Consider the following 15923-nt stretch of genomic DNA (forward strand, 5'->3'; position numbering starts at 1 on the left):
TTATATATATATTTATTAAAGAATCAAATGTCGAATTAAGTATGCAATTTAATTTATCATTGTAACATACAGAAACGAGAGAAAAGCACACAATCTATAAGAAAAAAGTAAAAAGGGTTAAACAGAAATATGAAACCTTTAAATCTAATTTGAAAAGTCTCTGTTGTTTTCAATCATACTCTCTTTCTAGTTTGTTGTGCCTCCACAACACATCATATCACTTTAAACACTTTAACACGAAGTCTGTTATGATGCACCGGAAAAGTTGCCAAACAATTGTCGTAAGCCCACATCTGCTGAGCCGGATCCCGCTTGGAGAGTGTCGTTGGGTGAGCTTGTTCAATGGTCCAGGACGACGCGGATGGTGTGTATGTATGCGGAGGCGGCGTGTGCAGAGAAGTGTTACGTAATTCATCCTCATCTATAACTTGCTGGAGTTTATTTCTCACAGTGAGTTTGCGATTCTCAGGAACCTTCTTCATATTTAGAAGGAGGCTTACCAAGAATTGGTAATCGCTGTCGTCCTTAACGGCTTTACTTTCAACAAGTAACTGTAATTTCGCTCTCTCTATTTCAAGGAACTTCTCGTCGTTGTCTTCAAGTTTCTTATCATTCGTTTTCCTGGGCTTCCGCTGTTTGATGTTGGTTGTTGAAGGCCCCGGTTTTGGTCGTTCAACAGATAAGCTACGCTGCTCCGGAACAATTCCACTTGCGTTTGTTTCTTGTGAAGTAGGTGTTTGATCGTCTTCTTCTTCAAGAGACAGTGAAGCAAAATCGTCTACATCTTTGAGGGTGTCATTTTTCCCAGGCGAAGCCACTTTTTGTGGACATACAATGTTTCCTTTGAGATCTCTTTTTTCCAGTATATCGCATAGGAACAATATTTGATTGAAGAACGGCCAAGAAGAGAAACGATCTTCCGGTGCTTCATCTCCAGATTTGTAGGCCCTTCTGTACTCTCGCCGAAATGTATCACGGAGCCCCTTCCATTTCTTCTCTACCTCTGCCACTAAAACAAAGAGAAACAGGACCATTTTTGGTCAATGCACTAATAAACAGATAAATACAATTTTCATTCAATTCTTGATTATTTTCTATTATCGACATGTAATCACTATTTTTATAGTAGAACAGGTTTAAATGGAATAGTGATGAGTAATGTTTTCATGGGAAGTAGAACTGGGCAACCTCCGTCTATTTAAATGGACCATTTATTTATTTATTTATTTATTTATTTATTTATTTATTTATTTATTTATTTATTTTTACTAGTTGATAACAAACAATATGCTTTTCCCATTCAGGGATTGCCATAAGACAAGAACTACAAACACCAATAACTGCATTAATTTGTATGTTTTATCCTATGTATGTTAGTTATTTACTATTAATTATGTATACACTATATCAATTGTATAATAACTATGAATAATTTTTGTTATAGTTTCTATAAATTTAGGTAGCCTTATCTTAGTCTGGTTAGATGTAAGAGAAGGGTATGTGGCCTTAATGTTTACAGAAAAATAAATTATTAATCAGGTAAATATGTTGTTATATTTTTATATAAAGTATATTTACTTATTTATTTTTTGTTACAGGCACTTGGCTACAGGATCTTCATTCAAGATGTTGGGTTATTCATTTAGAATCTCAGATGTAACGGTGGGCAGAATAGTTCTAGAAACATGCAACGTGATTCGGGAACAGTTAGTCGCTGCACATATGCCATCCCCCTACAGATGAACAACTGAAATCCACGGTGGAACGGTTTTGGAGTAAGTGGAAATTCCCGAATTGTGTTGGCTGCATCGATGGGAAACACGTCCGCATACGAAATCCAAATAATGCCGGCAGCATGTACAGAAATTACAAACAGTACTTCTCCATTCTGTTACAAGGCGTTGCTGGGCCCGATTACAAATTCATTACTATTGACGTGGGCGCATACGGTAAAGAGAGTGACGGTGGTATTTTTTCCAATTCCAAACTTTACGGAAGACTTGAAAGAGGTGACCTACGCAATCAACAGCTTGCTCCACTTCCTGGAACGAATATTAAAGTTCCACATGTTCTTTTGGCGGATGAAGCGTATCCACTGAAAACATACTTGATGAGACCATTTCCAGCATCACAACTAGGGCCATCACAAGGAGTTTTAATAGACGTTTTTCCAAAGCACGACGAGTATTATCAGCACCAAGTGGCGAATACTGCAGAAATGTATTGAGGTTGAGCCCGATTTCATCGATGCGATTGTTAAGTGTATATGCTTGCTGCATAATATTGTCATCGATAAAGAAAGTGAACAACAAGCTGTGACAGTATTACATCAACAGTCGCAATCGGAAACCAGTGGTGCACCCACCAGATTTGCTTCACTACACGAAAACAGAAGTGTTACCACTGCTTATGTGATCAGAGACAAATTTGTAGCATACTTTTGTGAACACGAACCGAATAATTGAAAATGTTTAGGTACTAGTACTACTTAAATTTGCTTTTTTCATTTCTTTTTCATTTCATTTTATATTACAACAGAAACTGCATATATTCCCGTATTGAAATTATAAAAATAATATATATAATGATAAAGTTATTTGTTTTATGTACCGCTAACTACATTTATATGGTTTTTGGAGACGCCGATGTACAGGAATTTGTCCTGCACGAGTTCTTTTACGTGCCAGTAAATCTACCAACACGAGGCTGACGTACTTGAGCACCTTGAAATCAGTGGCGGTTCGTGCATGAAGGGTTTTCGGGCGGCACTCCGCCGCCTTTTCAAAAACATTTAACGTTATTTCACTCTGTAAATGATTACACTTTAAAATGTACCTAGGCTTTTTTCCCCACGTCTTATATTAATTGTTGTTAGAGGTTCATTCCAAAACATATTACTGCACCCATGGAATTGAGCCCTGTTGAATTATTTTAATAATTGTAAGGAATATCATAGGTGGAATATTTCCACACAGTAGAAACTCTGTTTCTCACAGTACTGCAGAAACGAGGACCACACAAAAGGAAGCCTTAAGCCTCAGAAGTCTCTTTAAGGCACGTTCTGTTGTCCCCCAATAAAACAATTATCTCTGAACAATACAGCAAGGAGACGCCAAGCCTACTAGAAATTTAGGTCAACGCCCAGTATTTTTCCGTAGTGTGTGAGAGAGAGAAACACGGAGGACAATGCTGAAGGAAGACAGAAATATCTACCAAACACCCCTCAGAATTGAAGTGGAAACAGTCGAACTTCCCTGTTAGAAACCTTCTCAACCAATCAGAAGCCTTTATTTTGTATATTTCGAAAGGAGCGCCATCAAATATTCAATCTTTCGACAGAAATTGGCAGTAGTTAATAATTTTTCAACTGCAAAGACACTTCAATTTGTATATTATAATCAGTGAATAATAATTTTGTTGATGTGCAGCTAATATGTAATTAAGAGAGGATGTGTCTGTGGACGAGCGTGCGGTGATATTCCCGCCGTTGACGTATTACACCCAGCAGTACGACAGACGAAATAGTCCGACCGAAGCCATCTCAATTATGTAAATGTCTATGATTAATTCGGTGAGCGCAGTGTATGAATCGACTTACCGGAATTTTATTGATGAGGTGTGACATTCATGAAGTAGCAGAAAGGGATGCATGACTTAAAAGTCGCTCCCGAAGTCAGCTTATATCACTCCGCAAAGAAATCCTGGGAGGCACAGGACGCCTAGCAGAAGAATCACTTGTTCTTCGACGGTCGTGTAGAGTAGACGTGAAATGTGAATTCTCTTATTTGAGTAGAATCTTATGGTACAGTGTAAGATATTTACTTAACATGTAAAGCTTCAAATGAATCTTCATATTTATTTAGCAACACTATCGCACACGTCAGATATGTTAATACATCTAGAGCTTTTAGGCTAAATTTTGATATGACAAGTTAGTCACAGATGATATTTTCAGTGCGTATTAATTGGTTATATTTGACTGTTACATCAGTGACGGAGAAAACTTCTTTCAATGAAAGGCAGGCGGTACTCCAGCTGGCTAGAAAATACTTTTGGTTTCAGTAATTCATAAAAGACAATTAGAGGGAAAGAGAGTGAATGAGCAGTTCTACTACAAACACGTCATTAACATTACTACAGAGACCAAGGAACTTGTAAATAGGATTAAATCAGCTCGAGGACGGCAGAGCAGGTATGCGGGGGAAATACTTTCACCACAATAGGAAGTCCCGCACACACATAGTAAACAACAGTAGAGACCTTCAAAACGCGTGCCACGCATATAAGAAGTGAGAAAAAAAGTGTATATAATTCTCTTCATATTATTCTGTATATTTAAGTGTTAATGTGTAAGAATTAAGGCATCAAGAATATATGTAATGCGTGTGAATAGTGCAACCAATATCATGGACGGATACGCCGATATTATGAAGATGCATATATTCTTTGTGATAATGTTCTAATTCCACATCGGCGAATGCCCTGGGAAGGGCGAAACTTCTTTGCAAACATGTGAGTAAAATAATTCATATAAAAATCTAACATGTAGTATACTATTTTAATTATTCAGTTACGCGAGCTATCAAGTAGATATGTAGTTATTGTAATTTTATTTTAGAGTATAGCACAGAAGAGATTTGATAATGACAAGTTATTCACGCATGATGGTGTCAATTTCATTTGTTTTATTATTATTAATAATATTCCTTTTATTATTATTGTCAATTGGACTAATTTGTTTAAATGCATAGGCCTACATTTAAACGACATTAGGGACCGTCAGTGTTTTTTTTTATGATTGCACATTATGAAATTACGATTTGATAATTCAATGATATATAGTTCTTTTTGATTGATATCAAATTTTCTTTTATTCGTGGTTATTTGCATAATTTCCGTTATTTTTACATATACTTCACCTGAATAACAAATTATGGACAGGTGAAGAGTAATCACTTTGTTAATTGATCATGGTGGATTTGAATGGATTTAATTAATATTATTGCAATACGATATAAAGTATTCAATTGGGAGATTGTAGTTGAGTATTTCAGTAACTGGGAAGAATGAACCTAGGGAAAAGATGTTATGTCATAAGGCTCAAACGATGATAGAGGATGATATTATGTAATAATTGATTATGCACTGAGGACAAATATCTCGATGTAAATAAGATGTTGATTATGTGTTGCAAGCCGCAGAGAGGAGATGGAAATAATTAAGCCGTAGGTGCTAATAAAATGAAATAATATTCAAGCTATACAAAGCTGATATTGTAAATGTGAAAATAAATGCCGGCCATGATGAGCCGAGGAGATAATGAAAGTGAGCGGGAGGACAAGCCCCCTTCTTTTTGTAATTGAGGTGCATTAATAATGGTGATTATCTCAGTGAATTGATGCTGAGACAACATGACACACCATCTTAAGCGAGATAATGATATGCAAAACCAAGTAAATCGATCAATGTAAATGACTTAAAATGGTAGTCTGTGATCCCAATTGATATGCGAAGATTGTGTTACAATAAGTCTTCGTGAGGTGTTTATTTAATGTGAGTCAGTGTGGTATCACGTTTCTTTTGATTTATTGCCAGTTAATTTTGGATAAATTTATTTTGTAATATTCATCGATTGATATTAGAGAAATGGAGTCAGGAAAGCCATGAAAAAATTGAGATGGTCATGGTAGCATATCATCCTCACTCAGAGATTTGAAGTTAATGGACTCTGACCAGGATAATATAAATTTTGTGCGTAATGATGCAATCTGAAATCTATTATGTTTGATTCATGAACTACAAAATGCGTGTGTGAATAAAATAGTGTAAATAGAGTATGAATTTGTACGCAAATTGTAAGTCAGCCACGATGGTTATTTTTATTTATATTATGAATAAAATTAGGTAACTCCTCTGTGATTATAAGGTAATATAGTTTGTTTCCCATTGATTTTATCTACTTTTGAGTGTTAATTATAATGTTCATTTATATAGTATTAATAATGGTAGTGCGCGTAACAATTAGTACACAACGTGTTAGATTCAAATTTTTCTTCTCACATAGCAAGCAACAACAAATTTTCTCTGAATTACTGAACAAATAAATTATATTTTACTAATAAAAATGTGATGATATAGATGATAAATATAAACAAGACAAATTTGTGAAGTAAATCTTTTTGTTTTCAAAATCATATTTATAGGAAGGATTGCATAATCCAGTGTGGTATCACAAATTAGAGCTATACTTGACAAAAAGTTCAGTAATATCCAGATTTTCAATAATTATACTTGCAAGACTTATTGAGTCAAAAGATGTCACATTACACAGTGGTTTATTTTAAATGGTGTATTTATCCTCATTGTTATAAAATGAGAGTTCAAATGTTAAATAATTTGCATAAATTTCGGAGAAAATACTCCCAGAAAGTGATTGGAATGTTCTAAGTGTATCAAAGGTGGTAATAATTTGTAAAAACGTCATAATCTTTTATTTTCAACAATTGTGATTTTTAATATCAAGCTCAAAACTTAACTGATTTTTATCGAGCCAAGCTGTAGACCATTTGTGATCACGATAATTGCCACGACTTATTTAAATATGGTCACAATTAATGTATGATTTAAATGGATAATTTTCATCGTAAATTTTATTTATTAATTAATTGGTTATTATTTTTTATTATAATTTTAATTAATTCTGTTTATAATGCTTGAGTTTGCACTTATATAATTTGGATACTAAAATTTGGTTCATTTCCTGATCCATGATAATGATTTCACTTTATTAATAAAGTATTATTTTATTTTACAAAATCAGTCTGAGTCATAACAGTTATTTATTCAGTAGTCATATGGTAACTTTTAGCTAGGCAATCCCTCAACAGCACCCTGTGGACGACAAAGGACTGATCACCAATGAGAGGGAATCTCAACAGTGCGGTAGGTATTTTTTTTTTTACAGCAGCCGAGGCAAGAAAAAGAAATTTATCCGCAGCTCTACCGATTAAAGGGTGCATTACAAAACAATGAATTCCATTATACTGACTATTTAATCAATTCACTTCTATAAAGAAGCTAAAATAAAGATTCAAAACATAACCGTAACGTGACGGCACTATTTGTAAGGTGGTCAAATTGTTAAATACGTGATAATGCTTTGAAATTTGAGCAAGGAGATAGAAGTTAGGGAGTGCACTGTTTATTTGTTTTCAAGAATGTTGTTATTATCAGTTGTGATTGTGATCAGTGAAACATTGCAGTGCTATAATAGTCGGAATTGCATTAGCTGTTAGCCTGTTCATTACTGTGTGTTCATAAATGCCATTGTAGTGTACCTAATTAATTAATTAATTAATTAATTAATTAATGTAGTGAAAGCAGATTTATATTCAGCCGGTGTCATCGGATTATTGTTATTATTATTATTCATATAAAAGTATCGTGGTGTTGGTCAGTGAAAACTGGACCGATTGGGGAGGGGAAAGAGATGGCAACACAGCCCTGCCAGAGTAAAATGTCACGAACCGCCACTGCTTGAAATACCACAGGAATGAGCCAGGATCGAACCTGTCAAGTTGGACTCAGAGGGCCAGCGCTCTACAGTCTGAGCTACTCAGTCCAGCATATTATATAAATTAAATAAATAAAATAAATAAATAATTTAATTAGAGTACTTACCATTATCAACGCCCACTTCCTCTGCAACCTTCGACCATAGTTTGCGTTGTATATCTCGAGAATAATAGCGTTTATCTTTCATATTCCATAGTGGTGTTCTTTCACAAACCGCACTTATCAACTTTTCACTATCTACACCCATGACAAATGTAGTAATGATAAAAATAATGTTGCATATGACGACGGCAGACAACCGGATGCTTGCAAGAACCGTGGAGTACAGGCGACTACACGCGACTACACGCGGCAAATCCCATTCGAGTGGGATCCATCGCTTCTCGCCTGTTATCGCCTATAATCGCGTGAGTCGGCCGCTCGAGATCGCTTGCATTGGACGCGGTTCCATTACAATCTTCGCTTTGGGATCAGTCGCGCTATTACGCACGTAGTCGCCTTATCTCGTAATCGCGCGTAGTCGCTTCCAGTGGACGAGCAGCCTTAATTATAAAATTTCTTGCTTGTGAAGGAGTTACATCGGCGAAAATTTTCCAGAGAATGACTGCACAGTTCGGTGATCAAACATTGTCAAGGACGCGTGTGTTTGCCTGGCATAAGAAGTTCAAGGAAGGACGAGAACGTGTGGAAAATCAGCAACACGATCGCCGTCCTCGGACCAGCATTACGGACGAAAACATTTTTGCGGTTAAAGGTATTATTTACGACTATCGACGGGCGAGAGTATCAGAAATTGCAGAACAAGTCGGAATCAGTTATGGGAGGTGTCAAGGAATAATCACAAACGGCCTACAGTTCCGTAAAGTGTGTTCCAGGTGGCTCCCTCCCGTTGCAACTCTAACTGTCTCCAAGCTACAGAAAATGCACTGGACAACACTTGATCATCCTCCTTACAGCCCGGACGTATTGCCCTGGGATTTCCATTTGTTGGAACAGCTTAAAGAAGCTCTAGGAGGGCAATGATTTGAAAGAGACGAGAGTATGGAAGACTTCGTGTATAACTGCCTGGTGACGAGACCCTGTTCTTTTTACGATGAGGGCATCAAAAAGCTGCTCATACGCTGGGACAAATGCATTTCCAAAGCAGGAAACTATATGGAAAAAATGTAACTGTCTTGTATTTTTCAATAAATGAATTTATATAACAAATAAAATCTCGTTCATATTTGATCCCTGTTGATGGTCCAAGAACGTGAATGAGTGATACGGCAACTGCACTATCACCGCCGTAGAGCGGGTTGTGCCCTCCCCAGGCTGAATATTCCTGCTGTATGGATTACAGTTCAAATGGACTTCCCCACCAAATATCACTCTAATGTAACAGTAGGATGTCTTGTGTGAGGTAGTATTAAAATGTCAATAAAGTACTCTTATTTCTAACTTACGGCTAGAGACAGAATTGCTCACAGCTGTGTATTACCTCATACAGAAGTCTAGGCGCTGAGATTATCTGGGTTCAGATTACATCATAGGCTGTCAAGAGTGGTGGGAAGATCTCCGCGTAATACCTACCTCCTACACGAACTACCTTGCTTGTATATGAAACACTGATAACTGGGGCTCGGAAGGTGAAGACCTATAAATTGCCTTAAAAAGAGCTAAAAATATCCACAAAAAAGGACGCAAAAACTGGCAAAAATGGTCGTAAAAATGCGATCCAAATTAATTCATAATTTTAGTTTTAATTACATACTGAATGAAGAAATATAATATTTTAAAATGCAAAATTGTGGTGATATGCAACATACAGTGCAAAAATATATGAGTAAAATTACTCATACTTAGTCATTATATACTTTTAGATTAAATAATTTAAAGAAAGGGAATCCGTGTTTGTTAAAAATAGTACTTGCAGAATTTAGAATGAAATGTTTTTCCCACATAGAATGAACTCAGCAAACCCGCAATGGACATCCTAAAAAAAGAAATTGAAATTAGTGGAACTGAAACCACACTAGGATTACATAAATTGGAATTCGGAAAGGTTACCTCAGTCGGCTTTGAAGTATATCACATTAGTTATCTCCAGGTTCTTAGGTGTAAAGCATCGTCGGTTTCAGACAGCACGTTGCGAAACATCGATAAACTTCTCTCCACATCAACGAATATTAAGGATTCATACCTAAAGCAAGTGAGATCTTCCTCTTCAAAAACACTCACATCAAAATTTTCTCCATTCAATATTTCACATAATTTGATACTCCTGGATTTTTCAAGCATTAGTTTCATTTCTCATGTCAGTTTCTCTCTTACTACAAAAAATATGTTTAAGAGGTGATGGATGAAGTGATGATAATTCGAATTGAGAATGGGCATTAGAATGTAGTCGAAAGAAGGTTAAGTTACAAAAATAGCTATTGGAACCTAAACATATGTCAAAAAGGACCTACAACCCGACAAACACAAAAAAAAAGGCAAAAAATGACAAATAAAACCCAACATTCTCTGCGTATTGGGCCTCGTCTTCGGACACTCGACAAAGAAAGGAATTTTCCTCAACTTCCAAGCCCTACTGATAATACCTAGGCCAGACACACGACGACAGAGGGTGTGAATACGTCAAGTGTACGAGGTAAATGCATTTGGAGGGGGTGGCGTAATGTTTCGGGGTGATATTAAGCATGGCGTCGTACAAGTTTGATACTAATTCGACGGACATTAAGTTCCCACGACTATACCGACGAAATTCTTTCCTCATTTATACAAACTTTACAGTTGAATATGGTGCTGAATTCATTTTCGTCGACGACAATGTTCGCCTTCATTGAGATTCATCCGTGAAATACTTCATGAATTTGCTAGCTAATCCTCCGGACACGAACTGCATTGAGCTTGCATGGGAAAGGTTGAAAACGGCCGTTTTGACCGTTCGCTACCTCCACAGAGCTCATTAGATTTGTCCAGAAAGAATGGGACCTTCATCTCGAGATAAAGTCAGCGTACTGATCACAAGCATGCCACAGCATGTCAGGGACCTGAACAACGCCGAAGGACACCATACACGGTACCAAGGCAGAGTGAAGAAACGACAATCTTAATTAAAACATACACACAAATTCTAACGTTTACATAATTACTCTCTATTTTGCGTTAGATCTCCTTTGTCTTTGCTAGTTGCTTTACGTCGCACCGACACAGATAGGTTTTATGGCGACGATGGGATAGGGAAGGCCTAGGAGTGGGAAGAAAGCGGCCGTGGCCTTAATTAAGGTATAGCCCCGGCATTTGCCTGGTGTGAAAGTGGGAAACCACGGAAAACCATCTTCAGGGCTGCCGACAGAGGGATTCGAACCCACTATGTCTCGAATGCAAGCCCACAGCTGCGCGACTCTAACCGCACGGCCAACTCGCCCGGTCGTTAGATCTTCCTCTTCAAAAACACTCACATTAAAATTTTCTTCTAAGAAAACATTTGAGCTTCTAAAGGTGTGCATTTCCAAGTTGTGGGTCTGTGATACAAGAAACAATATTCTGTAAGTGCATTAATGGATTTTTCCTTGATATCCCAAACTTCTTTTGCGATGTACAGGTGGCTCTCCAACCCCGTACTTTCTACGTATAAGTGTCCCGAATGCACTAATGATGAACGGGATGCCTAATCGATGGCTTACAAAGGATCTATACTGCGTGCTATATTTCGGGTGTGACACAAATAACAGACATTTTATCTCACACGTTCTGTAACAGTGTACATTTGGAAATACGCAACAAAAGATGCAGAAAATAACGTTTAATAACTCATACAGTATATAGACATTCCACTCTAACAAAGAGTTGCTTGTGTGTGCGTTGAATGAACCATTACCTCTTAATTGCAACTCTGTTCAGCTAAATACGTGTATAGAAGGCAGGCGGCTAGGTGGAAATCCCTGCGCATACTTTTGCGAGCTTCGGCTGTATTCCGATCAGATTCTCCAAGTATGGATGTGTTTTCGCCGTTGTTGAACACACCAGCCATTGTCGATATGTTGACAGCAAATACAGTGCTGCCGTACCAAATACCAGCCTACTACTCTGCGTTCGGAAACGAAACTTAATAACGCAAGGGGGCTCATTAGACAGGTAGAGCTGAGGAACGTGCAGCGAGTGACCACTCGCTTGTAATCTCTACAGTACGTATTCTGGCAAAACCTTCCTGCAGGTCCCTGTGAATATCAGTTATTAGGCACCCTATTCATCACTATTAATATTAATAAAGAGGAAAAGCGCACAATGTGCAGGAAAAAAATAGTTAACAATAGTTATTAGGATAGTCACTGTCCCTCACTGCAAAGCATTTTCAATGAGCACTTCCTTTCACTGCATATCATTGCGTGATATCGATCACAGCTTCTGTTGCAGAAAGCACAAACACAGGTGACGTCTGGACCGTGATATTTGCTGGTCATGCACACCTTGAAGTGGAAGCCATGAACGGCGTAGCGTGTCACTAAATGTCTCAGCTCATAGTTCCCTTATTGCCAATCGATGTAAATCATAGCGTCTGTAGCGTAGAACTCTGACCATATTTCATTTTTCTTTTTCCAAAGCACTTCCATGAGGCCTTTATATGCAGGAGTTGCTGGCAAAAGTAGCTGTAATCGTAGTTCCTCAATGAAGAAAAGCTCCCTGGTGAGCTCGTATGCGAGCCGAGAGGGTGTGAATTTGGAAAGGCATAATATTTTTTTCAGAAAAGTGGCTTTCACTTTCTCAATCTGTTCCAGATTTCTCTGTGCAGTGTATCCAAATTAATTCTAGTCCATATGTTATGATAGGAGTGATTTTAATTTTGAATAATTCCATTGCTGTTCCAATTGATAGTCTATTGATGAGTTTTATGTCGTTCATCGCCTTGATAGCTGTGTTTGTTTTGTCTTCTATGTGTTTTCTGAATATGATGCCACGTGTTTGTAATGTCATGCCGAGATATTTGAAGTGTGACACTGCTGTTAGTATATTTTCTTGGTAGAAGAAAGAAGCGTGTGGTCCCCCTTTTCTGAAGCTCATGGACACTGTCTCTTTTTCTTTTTTTTTTCATTAATTTTAGTTCATTTTCCTTTGTCCATTGCACCAGTTGATCGAAGGCAATCTGCAATTCTACTTGGTCTGTTGATGTTATTACCATTTCATCTGCATAGATATATAGACGTACCTTTTCTGATGATATTGCTTGAACTACGTCAGCTGTTGCTGCAATGAAGAGCAGAGAGCTTTTCTCGCTGTAGGAAGGACCGGCGATGCCGCACTTCTTATTACCTGCTCCACTGTTAAGGTGTCCTCGCCGAATGTGCTCAGATATTTGTTGTTTCAACTCAGGGTCCACTTTCCCCTTTGATAGCTTTCGCCTTAACCTCCTGGTGATCGGTGCTTCTTGTTGCGCTTCCTTGCACAGTTTGATTCTTGTTTCGACCGGTAGATGTTTTCTGTCCGCCGTGTTTTTTATCTTTTGAGTCACTGACTTGATGTTTTTCATATTTGTAAAAACTGAATCGATTGTGCTTGATCCATTATGACATATGTATGTTTTATTTTCTTTCTGGTTTATTAAAGAGAAGCCTTCTTCCTCCATACATTCCAAGACGCTTGCAGTTTTTGAAGTAGGTGTGTCTATTAGACAGTTCATATCACCAGCCACGATAACGGTGCTATTTTTGTTGATTTTTCAGAGTGCAGATCCAAGTTCATCTATTATCTCCCTGGCAGTGTATTCAGGTTGGAAATAGACAGCGATTATCCAACACATTTGAGTCTGTACTAGTAATAAGTTTCTTGTTTTGTGAGGTGTCCTAAATGGAGCTAGACTCTTATCCAAGTAGCACGCTATGCCACCACTTGGTCTTCCTAATTGTCCCTGTTCTGCAAAAACATTTAGTGAATATCGGTCTCTCAGGTTGTATTCTGTCTTCATCACTATTGCATGCGGGACAGTTATAAGTAGAAAGTACAGCGCTGACGGGCCACCTGTATGACACATGGGGCTCACCCATAGAGGATATACCTGCAAAAATGTATCTACCCCAGGACGAGGATACGAATTACTCCGGCTCCTTGCCTGAATGATCAGCGTAGTGACCTTCGGTCCGAAGGCCCCGGGTTCGATTCCCGGACAGGTCAGGGATTTTAACCTTATATAGTTACTCCCTCGGCTGGGTTACAGAGTGTTTGTGCTGTCTCAAACATCCTGTAACTACTTCATCACACGCAGCATTATCTTCAGCAAAATAGCACGCAGTTTCTCATACATGGCGGATATCGCCCACACTTTTCGGAGAGTCTGCCTTACAAGAACTGCACCAGATTAGCAATAGCCACGCGCAATTATTATTATTATTTCTATTTACTTTTCGATATAAAAATGGTGATATTCACTTATGTAAATTATAATACTCGTATTTTGCAATGCTGAAATGGAAATTTAGAAGTGTCGGAATACTTTCCAACGTTTGATTTGCGTTATATCGGCTTTGCCACAAACCTGTTGCATATAAATATTATCAACAATACATTTTCCGAGTTGAAAAAATTCGTGAATTTTTTAACAATTTGCATTACGTCGCACCGACACAGATAGGTCCTATGACGACGATGAGGTAGGAAAGGCCTGGGAGTGGGAAGGGAGCGGCCGTGACCTTAATTAAGGGTACAGCCCCAGCATTTGCCTGGTGTGAAAATGGGAAACCACGGAAAACCATCTTCAGGGCTGCCGACAGTGGGATTCGAACCCACTATCTCCCGAGAAGTGGAATCAGAGATAAGGCTTTTTTACGGATGATGATATTCTGTATAGAGTGATAAGTTACAAAATTTGAGAATTTGCAAAATGACCTCGATAATGTGAGATGGACAGTGGGCAATTGTATGATGACAAACGAGGTTAAATGTCAAGTTGTGAGTTTCACAAATAGGAAAAGTCCTCTCACTTTTAATTACTGCGTTGATAGGGTGAAAGTTCCTTTTGGGGATCATTGTAAGTACCTAGGTGTTCATATAAGGAAAGATCTTCGTTGGGGTAATCACATAAATGGTATTATAAATAAAGGGTACAGATGGTGATGAGGGCATTTAGGGGTTGTAGTAAGAATGTAAAGGAGAGGGCATGCAAGTCTCTGGTAAAACTCCAACTAGAGTATAGTTCCAGTGTATGAGTCCCTCACCAGGATTACCTGATTCAGGAACTGGAAAAAATCCAAAGAAAAGCAGCTCGATTTGTTCTGGGTGATTTCCGACAAAAGAGTAGCGTTACATAAATGTTGCAAAGTTTGGGCTGGGAAGACCTGAGAGAAAGGAGACGAGCTGCTCGACTAAGTGGTGTGTTCCAAGCTGTCAGTGTATATTGTCACCTTACCTTTCCAATCTGTATGCGGAACACATTATGAGGAATGTGGGGTTAGATGAAGAAGAAAGAGGAATCAAAATATCTGGGTTAAATATAAACAACCTGAGATATGCAGATGATACTATCATGATGGCAGAAAATGAAGAAGACTTAAAAACCCTCTTACTGAAAGTGAAAGAAGAAAGTTTAAAGGCTGGACTAATGTTGAATGTCAAGAAAACAAAAATTATGGCAACTACACCTGTCAATTCATGGCATGTAGAAGGAGAAAAAAATGGAGGTAATCTCTGTTTTCAACTATCTTGGCTCACAGATTTCTGCTGATGGTGACTGTAGCCATGAAATCAAAAGACGATTGTTACTTGGTAGGAAGGCAATGACCAATCTTGACAATATCTTAAGGAGTAGAGACATAACATTAACAACAAAGAGCCGTATAGTGAGGGCTATGGTTTTTCCAGTTGTGATGTACAGATATGAGACCTGGACCATAAGAAAAGCTGAACGCCGTAGAACAGACTCCTTTGAACTGTGGTGTTGGAGGAAAATCCTTAGAGTCCTATGGACTGCGAAGAGAACAAATAGGTCAGTTTTACAGCAAATTAAACCAGAGTGTTCCTTGGATGACCTAATCCTGAAAGAAAAACTAAGCTACTTTGGACACACCATGAGAAGACACAATTCGTTAGAAAAGACCTTAATGCTGGGGAAGATCGAAGGCACAAGGAGAAGAGGGCGGCAATGAATGAGATGGATTGATTGCATCACAGAAGTACTAAATTCCAGCTTGGAAAATCTTCAGGAGGCAGTGCAGGACGGAAGAAATTGGCGTATTTTAGTTCATGAGGTCAAGGAGAGTCGGAATCGACTAAACTAATAGAGAGAGAGAGAAGTTTATCAATACATGTAGGTTCAACATGATGCGGCCTGAGCCCACTTTTCACATACTACACGGGAACACTTTAATCATATG

The sequence above is a fragment of the Anabrus simplex genome, chromosome 5, assembly GCF_040414725.1.
Source record: "Anabrus simplex isolate iqAnaSimp1 chromosome 5, ASM4041472v1, whole genome shotgun sequence".
Taxonomy (NCBI): Eukaryota; Metazoa; Arthropoda; class Insecta; order Orthoptera; family Tettigoniidae; genus Anabrus; species Anabrus simplex.